Source organism: Octodon degus, unplaced genomic scaffold (assembly GCF_000260255.1).
Source record: "Octodon degus isolate 3935 unplaced genomic scaffold, OctDeg1.0 scaffold00107, whole genome shotgun sequence".
NCBI classification, from domain to species: domain Eukaryota; kingdom Metazoa; phylum Chordata; class Mammalia; order Rodentia; family Octodontidae; genus Octodon; species Octodon degus.
The window spans coordinates 7,033,400-7,043,202 of record NW_004524683.1 but is presented as its reverse complement, the minus strand read 5'-3'; the positions used below and the strand labels follow the sequence as shown (position 1 = coordinate 7,043,202).

Genomic DNA, 9,803 nt, shown 5'->3' with positions numbered 1-9,803 from the left:
CGGCGCAGGGTAGCAGGAAACTCTCTGCACACTCACCGGACCTGGGCTAGGACTGGGTCTGGGGGCTCCCGGAACTCGGCAGAAAAACTCTATTGTATATTCTGAGATTGCGTCCATTTACCTATATAAGTCTCAAGTTTATCCTTCTTTATAGCTCAGTGGTACTCCACTGTATAAAAATAGCGCATTTTTAAAAAAATATCAATTCCTCAATTGATGGATATTTGGGTTGTTTCCAAGACTTAGTTATTGCAAGTTGTGTTGCTATAAACATGAGTGCATACATATTGCTGTGGTATGATGTTTTTTAAATCCTCTGGGAAGATACTCAGGAAGGGAATATCTGGGTCAAGTGGGACTTCTAATCCTAGTTTTTTGAGGAATCTCCACACTAATTTCCACAATCATTATACCAGTCTACACTCCCCACCAACAGTGGGGAAGTGTTCTTTCCTCCCACTACCCCCAGACCCTCCAGCATTTGTTATTGGTTGATTTCTTGATGATAGCCATTCTTTCCAGGGTGATATGGAATCTTAACATTGTTTTGATTTACATCTCTTAAAATACCAGTGATGTTGAACAATTCTTCATATATTTATTCACTATCTGTATTTTTTTTTATTTTAAGAAGTGTGTATTCACTTTAGATGTCCATTTTTGGATTCGCTGTTTAAATTTGGGGGTCAGGAACTGACATTTAAAAATTCTTTATATGTTCTCAATAGTAATCCTTTGTCTGGGGAACAGTTGGCAATTTTCTCCCACATTGTGTATTGTCTCTTCACCATTGGTTTCTCTTGATGTACAAAAACTTTTTAATAAGATGAGATCACAGTTGTCGATTCTTTGTGATACTTCCTGTGTGATCAAGGTTTTATTTATAACATCTTTACCTACATCAATATCTTCAAGGGTTTTACCTATTCTATCTTCCAGTAGATTTAATGTTTTTGTTTTAATATATAGATCTTTGGTCTGTTTTAAATTAAATTTAATGCATGGTGAAAGATATGAATCCAATTGTAATGTTCAGCATGTGTAGAGCCAGGTTTTCTACCACCATTTATTAAAGAGGCTATCTTTCTTCCAGTGGATGTATTTAGCAATTTAGCACCTTTGTCAAAGGTGATTGAGTGTGCCTGGAGTTGTGTCTGAATCTTTTAATCTGTTCCATTGATTCTCAGGCTTTTTTTTTTTTTTTTTGCCAGCATCACACTGGTGTTATCATAGTAACTTCATAATATAATTTCAAGTCAGAGACTGTAATGTCCTTGCCTTGACTTTGTTATCCAGAATTGCCTTTGGTAGTCTAGGTCTTTTCTGTTTTCAAGGGAATTTTAGGATCATTTTCTCTAATTATGTGAGATATGCTAGTAGAATTTTGACTGGAAACTGCATTAAAAGTGTATAATAGTTTTTGAAGTATGGCCATTTTGACTCTGTTGGTTATTCCTACTCAAGAGCAAGGGATAGCTTTCCATTTTCTGATATCCTTTTCAATCTCCATTTTCATAGTATGGTAGTTTTCGGTGTAGAGATCTTTTACATCCTTCATTAGCGTGATTCTTAGGTATTTAATTTTTTTGGATGCTATTGTGAAAGGTATTGCTTTTCTAATTTTTTTCTCAGTAAGTTTTTAATTTATGTACAGGAAAGCTATTGATCTTTGAGTGTTAACTTTATATCCAGCTACACTACTGAATTTGCTTATTAAATCTAGCAGTCTTTTAGTGGAGTTATTGGAGATTTTCTATGTAGAGTATCATGTCATCCACAATTAATGATAATTTTGACTTTTTTCTTTCCTACCCTTATTCCTTTTCTTTCTCTTGCCTAATTGCTTCAGCTCAGTTTTACAGAACTATATTGAATAAGAACAGAAACAGTGGAAATCCTTGTAATGTTCCTGATTTTAAAATGAAAGTTTTCAGTTTTTGTCCATTTAGTATGTTGTTGGCTGTTGGTTTGTCATAAATGGCTTTTGTCAGATTGAGATAAAAAAATCTATTTCAATTTTCTGTAAGATTTTTATCATGAATGGGTGTTGGACTTTGTCAAAAGTTTTTTCTGCATCTATTGAGTTGGCCATATGGTTCTTGTCCTTGGATTTGTTAATATAGTGTATTACATTTATTGATTTACATATGTTGACCATTCATGCATCTCTTGGATCAATACCACATGGTCATGGTGTATATAATTTTCTTCATTCTGTTTTCCAGTATCTTGTTGAGGATTTTTGCATCTATGTTTAATAGGGAGATTGGACTGTAGTTTTCTTTCTTTCTTTCTTTCTTTCTTTCTTTCTTTCTTTCTTTCTTTCTTTCTTTCTTTATTTCTTTCTCATGGGAAACTGATTTATTTTTAAAGTTTCTATGTACTGAATTTGGATTGATGACTTCTCTGTCGTTTTTGGGCTGAGAACCAGTTCGAATATTGAAATTGCTGAAAGTTCATTTCTTGCTTGTTCTGTTTAATTTTTACCAAGCTTCCAGTTGTGCCAGTAGCTCCCTTGAGGTCACTTTCTATGGTATCCTGTCACCAAATCTCGTGGATTAGACATTTATCTTTGCATTGCAAAAGTGTATACAGAAACTAAGCTTCACTTTTGACCTTTTAATTTATAAAACTCCACTACAAAAAATCTAATTTTTTAGACAAGTCCACAAAAATACTCTTTTTAAAGATTCAAGCACTTTTATGAGAATAAAGATCCTTCAAAATTTTTTACTCTTCTATTAGAGTTTTATTTTGATTTTCCAGGACTACAACTCGATTTTCCAGATATTTCACATATTCTTCTTTTTGCGACATTCTCTGGAACTGAGCCCACAGTATCTCCAAAGTATGTTTTCATTTAACTGTGAGCTCAACAAGAACAAAATGTTGTTTGAGAAGCTTTCCTTGAAAGTGCTATTTTTCATCAACTGTATTTCTCTCTTCAGTTGGGGGTCATCTGTCTTGGCTCTCTGAGATGATAGAGTCACCGGAGACATCATCATTACAGTTCTTTGCAGCAAAGTAGCTGAAGGTGTGGTACAGATCTGATATGTTTGCATATCTCCTGATGCAGTTTGTACAACCACCTGGTTGCTGAGCACAAGTATTTGCTGTCCATCAGAGGTCTGTGAATACTGGAGAATCATACCTTGCTGAGTTCTGCCAGAATTGGTCCTGGTTAATGTCTGAAGTCCCTGTACACCACCTGTTCCTGGACTGGCCAAATGTAAAGCTCCATTTGGGGCAATGGCAATGTACTGTCCTCTGCTAGTCTGATAGATGGGAGTTGGAATAGACATAGAAGTGACAGAAGGAACTCCGGGGTTTTCTCTGTCTCCTTTTCTGCCCCGTGTATCTTCAGAAGACAGGTCTTTCAAAATTTTTCTATGAGATGGGTGCTGTGCTAGGTTCCCATGAGCTTTCTGTGAGGAGCCTATGCTGTCAGATGAATCCTGAGACTCTTTACTTTCAGATAAAGATGATATCTGTTTCTCGTGGGGGTCAGGCAAGGCTGGGAGAAGCAGTGTCACTTGACAGCCAACTGTCCTAGGCTACCATTTCTTGACAGTCTGGGCCGCCAGTGGTGGCATGATCTACAACAGGCTGGGGGCAGGGGAAGGGGGGGGACAACACTGAGTGCAAGGGTGCGTAGGGGGTGAGGCTGGGCAGCTCCTCCATGCGGGCCCTAGTTTTCTTTCTTAGTGGGGTTCTTTTCTGGTTTTGAAATCAGGATAATACTTTCTTTCAGGAATGAATTTTGGAGTATGTTTTCCCTTTCCATTTCATTAAAGAGTTTGAGAAGTAGTGGTATTAAGTCTTCTCTGAATTCATGTATCTTTTTTTTTTGGAATGTGGGATTGAGCTCAGCCCCTTGAGTTTGCCAGGTACGCACTTGTTCTGCTGAACTGTCTCCCTGGCTCTAAATTTCATGTAGAATATAGCATTAAATCCATTAGAGTCTGAGCTTTTCTTCATTGCTAGGTTTTTAAGTTACATCTTCAATTTCATTGATTGATATTAGTTTATTTAGGATTTTTTATATCTTCTTGATTCACCTTTGTTAATATATATGTATCTAGGAATCTGTCCATGTCTTATACATTTTCCATCTTAAAATACTATACATAGCAAGGCCCTGTCTCAAAAACAAACAATAAACTCTAAATGGAAAATTATGATTTGAATTTTCACAGGACTAACAACTCTATTCCCATGAGCCTCTGAAGACCTAAAGCTCCGCTTCAAAAAGCAAAACTCCAGTTCCTTTTCAGGTACAGATAAGTAGTCACTGTAAGTGGCTGCTGGCAGCCTATCTGGCATGTGTCTTTGCCTCCATAGGTTTCTGATAGGCTCACTAAGCTCTCTTCCATTAAACAGGGAGCTCAGTAGTCCTCTCTATATAGACACTAACTTCCTTCTCATTCACTGTCTCATGACATATTCCTCAGCTCAGATGGTAAGCTGTATCTTCCTAAGGTAGAGAGTACATAACCCCCAGCTGATAATGTCTAAGACCCTTTCAACAAAAATTAGCTATATGAAGACAGAGATCTTCATTCCCTTAACAACTCATAAAGAATTACAAGGATTTATGTCTTCCAGGGGGAATGAGGCAGGAGATCAGAGCAAGCAAAGTATCTGTGCTGTAGGGTGCATCTGTCAGTCATAGAGGCTTGCTATCCATGGAGATTCAGGACAGAATCTGCACCTTGCACCTGATACTAATCTCTTGATGACACGATATTGGTGGGACTTGATGGGACACGCTGGATCTGACACCATAATGGGGGTATAAAAGTCAACGATCATTAATCTTGGGGCTTCTATGGGCCTTCCCACCGGCCTGCCCTGTGCTCTGCATAGTATACATTTTCCTGGCTTAACTGGCTTGCTCATTTTGCAGAACACTTCAGAGCAATTTTTCTTCTTTAACACTTCTTTTGTGTCTTTTTTATTCTTTTGTTGTAAATAAAGGTTAAATGTTCACATTCATCAATTGTGCTGTCCAGTTACTATTTTGGTGGGGAGGGGCCAGCTCACATTTAATTCTAGCATTATAGAATTGTACAAGTGCCTTGACATCTGCCCTCCCTCCTTACATTTCATCTCTCAGAATGATGGAAACATCACCATTCACAGGCTTACTGGGTCTAGTAAGTAGACTCCTTCAGTTCTTATTTGCAGCAACCGATATTCCTTTGAAATACCAGTGAGACACTGCAGTGGGCAACAGTAAATTTCGCCCTTCAGATTCGCAAAGTTCAGGTTCTCTGAGCATTCTCTGTTGCAGTGAGGCTTGCCTAGAATTTGTACCTCCCCATAGAAGGGAATTTCACATGTACCAGTGAGGGGCGGGGGAAGCCTTTCCCTTTCAAGAGGAAGAAAGAAAATTATTCCTCAAAAACTTCCTTTTTTTTTTTTTTTTTTTTTTTTGGCAGAACCAGGATTGAACTCAGGCCCTTGTGCTTGCCAGGGAAGTGCTTATTCCACTGAGCCATCTCCCCAGCCCCTCAAAAACTTCTTGATCTGGCTGTTTTTTTCCTTTTGTTTTACATCTTCAAGTTCTTTTCTAATTTTCTTTTTTGCAGTAAGGCAAGAGAGACCAAAACCTAACCTGAGTTATAAGAAACAAGACAGTGATGGCTGTAAGGGGAGTGACCACATGGAACTCCTTTACCTCTTACATCCAGTGTATGTGCTTCACAGGAAACAAAATAAATAGCAAATCCACAAAACACAACAGCTAGAATTACAAAATCCACTCAACCAAAGGTACTGGAAGGCAAATGGAACAGATAGGAGGACAAATAGCACAAGGGAAAAGACAAAGTATTCCAGTCAGTCCAGATACAGGGGCTGGCACATGCTAGAAAACAGCTACAGAAAAGCCTCTGGTCAATTCAGACTCAAGATAGTGCTAAAAATCCACACACTGAAGTCAGGAAGATTCTGCCTTGGGTGCACCAGAGACCAAAATTCCAGTTCTTCAAAGAGAAGGGACTGTGCAAGGACTGTTGACAGAATGAGTCCTGCCTTCCCTGGCTCGGTGGGGGTCAGGGGGCAAGAACAGAGAACAGAGCTGCCACAGCCTCCCTTGGATCCCAGCCATCCCCTATTGGTGGCAGGTGACTCATTGGCTGGTAGCAGCCTTCAGTATGGAAGAAAATGATGTGGTAAAGGGAACTTCTCTGCAGAGCTGGAACTGCTCAGGGCAGATTGCAGGTAGATTGTCATACAGAAGAATCTGATGCTTAAGAAGACCACCAAGGAGGAGAGACACAACTAGAAAATGATGCTCTTCTAGAAGACTTTTGCTTCACTGGCATTGATGATGAATAAAGGAAAGAGGAGAGCGAAGAGGCAGCCACTGATAATATATGAAGACTGCATTGCTGTGAGGACAACTAAGGGCAGACCGAATCCAAAGGAGGAAGGACAGTTCCTTTCTATATTTGACCATGGCTGATGCATTGCAATTCCTTTACTGAACCAATAATATTCGAAGCAGTACAGTGAGTAGAGAAGGGACATATGCAGTAGACTGACGAGGAGAAAGGAAAAGGGCATGCAGCAAAAGCCAGAAAAGCATGTCAGCAATTATTTTTCTGATACTAGGGAATGGTGAGACTTCCTCCCTGGTATCTCAAATGCCAGGTCAGCCACAGTATCCTAAAACCAAGCAGCATGCACAGCTTTCCTAAGCACAAACAGAGGGACCCAAAGCGATGGGTCTGCCCATACAGCAGTCTGCCGGGTCATCGTGGCAGCGAGGCGGTGAGGCAGTGTGGCGTGGGAATCCCAGAACCAAGACAAGTGGCTCCTAGACTGACTTCCAGCTTCTTTCTTGGGTTAACGGTAAACTTCCTCTTTTGGTTTTCGTAGGCGGCAGCCTCCCCCTAATCAGCACCTGTAGGAAACTGTGCTGCCCGTACACGCTGCACCCCAACCTGGCCTCAGAGGTCTCCTGTTGTTCTCTGGCAGCCCTCCCGCACAGAGCAATAAAGGATTTCTTTACTTTTCTCCTGCTTCTGTTTTGCTCCAGAGGAAGGAAATTTACACAAAGGATAATGAAAATTGATGTGAGGGAGAATCCTAGTCTTGACCAAACATCTCCATGTAGGGACGGATCATTAGTAATTCAGGGTGTTACTGACTGAAGTGCAGGAATAAACACTCAATAAATTATAAGGCCTGGAAAATTCTAATGATGCATGGCTCACTCCCTTGCTTCTGCTTTATCCTCTGGGCTCTCTACTTTCCCTTCTTTGAGGCTGCTCCTTTCTTTCAGGACTTGAAGATCAGCATCCAGCTTTGAGCTGGTACAAATGCCCTAGACAGTCTTTGATTCACCTGCCAGTGTCAACACGTCTGCCATCTACCACCCAGGTATTTTATCAGCTACACAGAGGAGAGAGACGTATCCCTAAATCTCTCATCGAGGACCCCACAGCCCTGCAGCCCACTGTTAGCCCCCTTTGGCCTGGTTGCTCCACCTGGGCACTCCCAGACCCCAGGCTGGGCAGTTGTACCCACATCTCTGTCCAGTTCTTTGAGTGGGACAGTAAGAACTTGGAAAGAACAGATGGTCATTACAACACTCATGAAAATTCCCATGACCTCCCTTTTCACTCCAGCTGGAGAAAACCCCTCTTCTTCCTTTCCTTTCCTAATGTCTCTGTAAACACTTGCTTGATCTGATTTCTGCTGTGTCTAGTGGCTGAGCATGGTGGCACATGTTTATAATTCTAGCTATTGGAGAGGCTGAGCCAAGAGGATCACTTGAGCTTAGAATGTAAGACTAGCCTAGGAAACAGCAAGGTCCTCATGTTAAAACAAAACAAAATAAAACAATAAAAACCTTGTTTTGTGTTTTTATCTTTCACTTCTTGATGAGGTCTTGTGTGTGGGGGGGTTCACTGCAGGAAATCATGAAAGTGCAGGATGGCTCTGGCTCTGGCTGTGAAGGGAGGGGACCTGGGAGGCAGTGGGTTCTATGTCAAAAGAACTCCAGTATAGGTTCCTCTCCCGATACCTCAGTGTAAACACCTTCTGTAGCCAAGGTTATCTGCTGGCCTATTTAAGTAATATATCCAACCAAGCCCCATTCTGTTGGCACATAGCCGCCTTTGTCTGTGCTCCTATATATGCCCAGATGGCCAAGCTAAGGTGTACAGCTGTGTAACTGCTGGAAATAAAGATGTGGATCTTGCCAATGTTCCTCTCCTCTTTTTTTCAATTGTTGCCACCTCACCTTGGAACATCTATCAGAGTCATAGAGCAATAATCTTATCTGTGATAACTGTGTATCACCTGCCCTCACCTGGCCCTGGAGCACAGTGGTAACTTTGTGGATATTTACTGAATGCCTGATCTTAATCTCAGATGACCTGACTTCTCAAATGTATGGCCTCAGGTACCTATTGCTCCACTACCCTACTAAGTAATGAGAAAACTTCACAAAGATATGTGAAGAAAGAGTTACCTTCAGTGTTCCCGCCAGTCTCCTCATTCCTCCAGGTGCTCTCTCACACTCTCACCAAGCTCGCTCCCCCCACCCCCACACAGAGAGAACCTACTGTTATGCCAAGAGGGAGAGGAATCCTGCCTTGGCACAGCCCTTGGGTACATTCTCTCCTCTTTTGTTCCCTAGCCACTTCCTTTCCCATGTTTGTCTTCCAGTCTTTCTACAACTCTGCAGAGTTCTTGGCTTCCCCAATCATTTACTCCCCCACCCCTGCCTTGTCATTTATCTGGAGAGGGAGGTGAAAGAGAGCAGGGGAGAGTGCGTCACACCTTTAAATTCCATAGCTTCCAACTTTTTGCTGAAGTGGCAAATACTGATAAGCAGAAGTAATTCCTCCTCCTTGGCATCTGTTGCTAAGGAAAGGGTGGGTGATGCCCAATGGGGAGCTGTCTGAGGGACAACTTGAACAGGCAGCTGTAGCACTCAAGCCCCGGCATTTTTTGGTCTTCATTCGCAGAACTTGAGTCACATTTTCTGCTCTTGTCATGCTTTTTCCCACTCAGAGAAGTGTTTAGTTATTCTAAGTAACAAAATCACTGAAATTTTTGAATACAAATCATTTCTTTAATGCATTCATGCTGATTTTAACTGCCTGATTTATTTATTTATTTATTTGGTACAGGGTCTCACTACTCAGCTCACACCTGTAGTGATCCTCCTGTCTCAGGCTCCCCAGCACTGGGATTACAGGCATGCACCACCACACCCAGTTTTGGTGGCCTGCTTGGTGCAGGGCTGGCACAGCGTGCAGTACTGGGGATTGAACCCTGGCTGCTATAAACATAGGCACACATATATCACTATGATATGATGTTTTCAGATCCTCCGGGAAAATTCCCAGTAGAGGAATAGCTGGTTTAAAGGGGATTTCCAAACCAACTTTTCTAAGGAGTCTCCATGGCAGGGAGATGGCTCAGTGGAGTAAGCGCTTCCCTGGCAGGCGCAAGGACCTGAGTTCAATCCCCGGTTCTGCAAAAAAAAAAAAAAAAAAAGACTATAATAAAAGAGCGGGGATGTAACTCAGTGCTAAGGGTCCTGGCTTTAGTTCTTAGAGCTGAAAATAAAAGCAAAAACACTCATGAAAACTAAGGAGTCTCCATACTGATTTCCATAACGGTTGCACCAGTCTACACTCCCACCAGCAGTGGAGAAGGGTTCCTTTTTCCCCACAGCCTCTCCACATTTGTTGTTGGGTGATTTCTTTATGATAGCCATTCTTTCTGGGGTGAGATGATATCTCAATGTGGTTTTAATTTGCATTTCACGAATGGCTAGT

At 41.4% G+C, this 9,803-nt stretch overlaps 2 pseudogenes; both read right to left on the bottom strand.

Annotated features, from left to right (window-relative positions):
* The window catches only part of LOC101589447, a 12,041-nt pseudogene extending 7,256 nt beyond the window's left edge, over positions 1–4,785 (bottom strand).
* Positions 4,786–6,254: 1,469 nt separating this feature from the next.
* LOC111818895 overlaps positions 6,255–9,803 on the bottom strand; it is a 17,864-nt pseudogene continuing 14,315 nt past the window's right edge.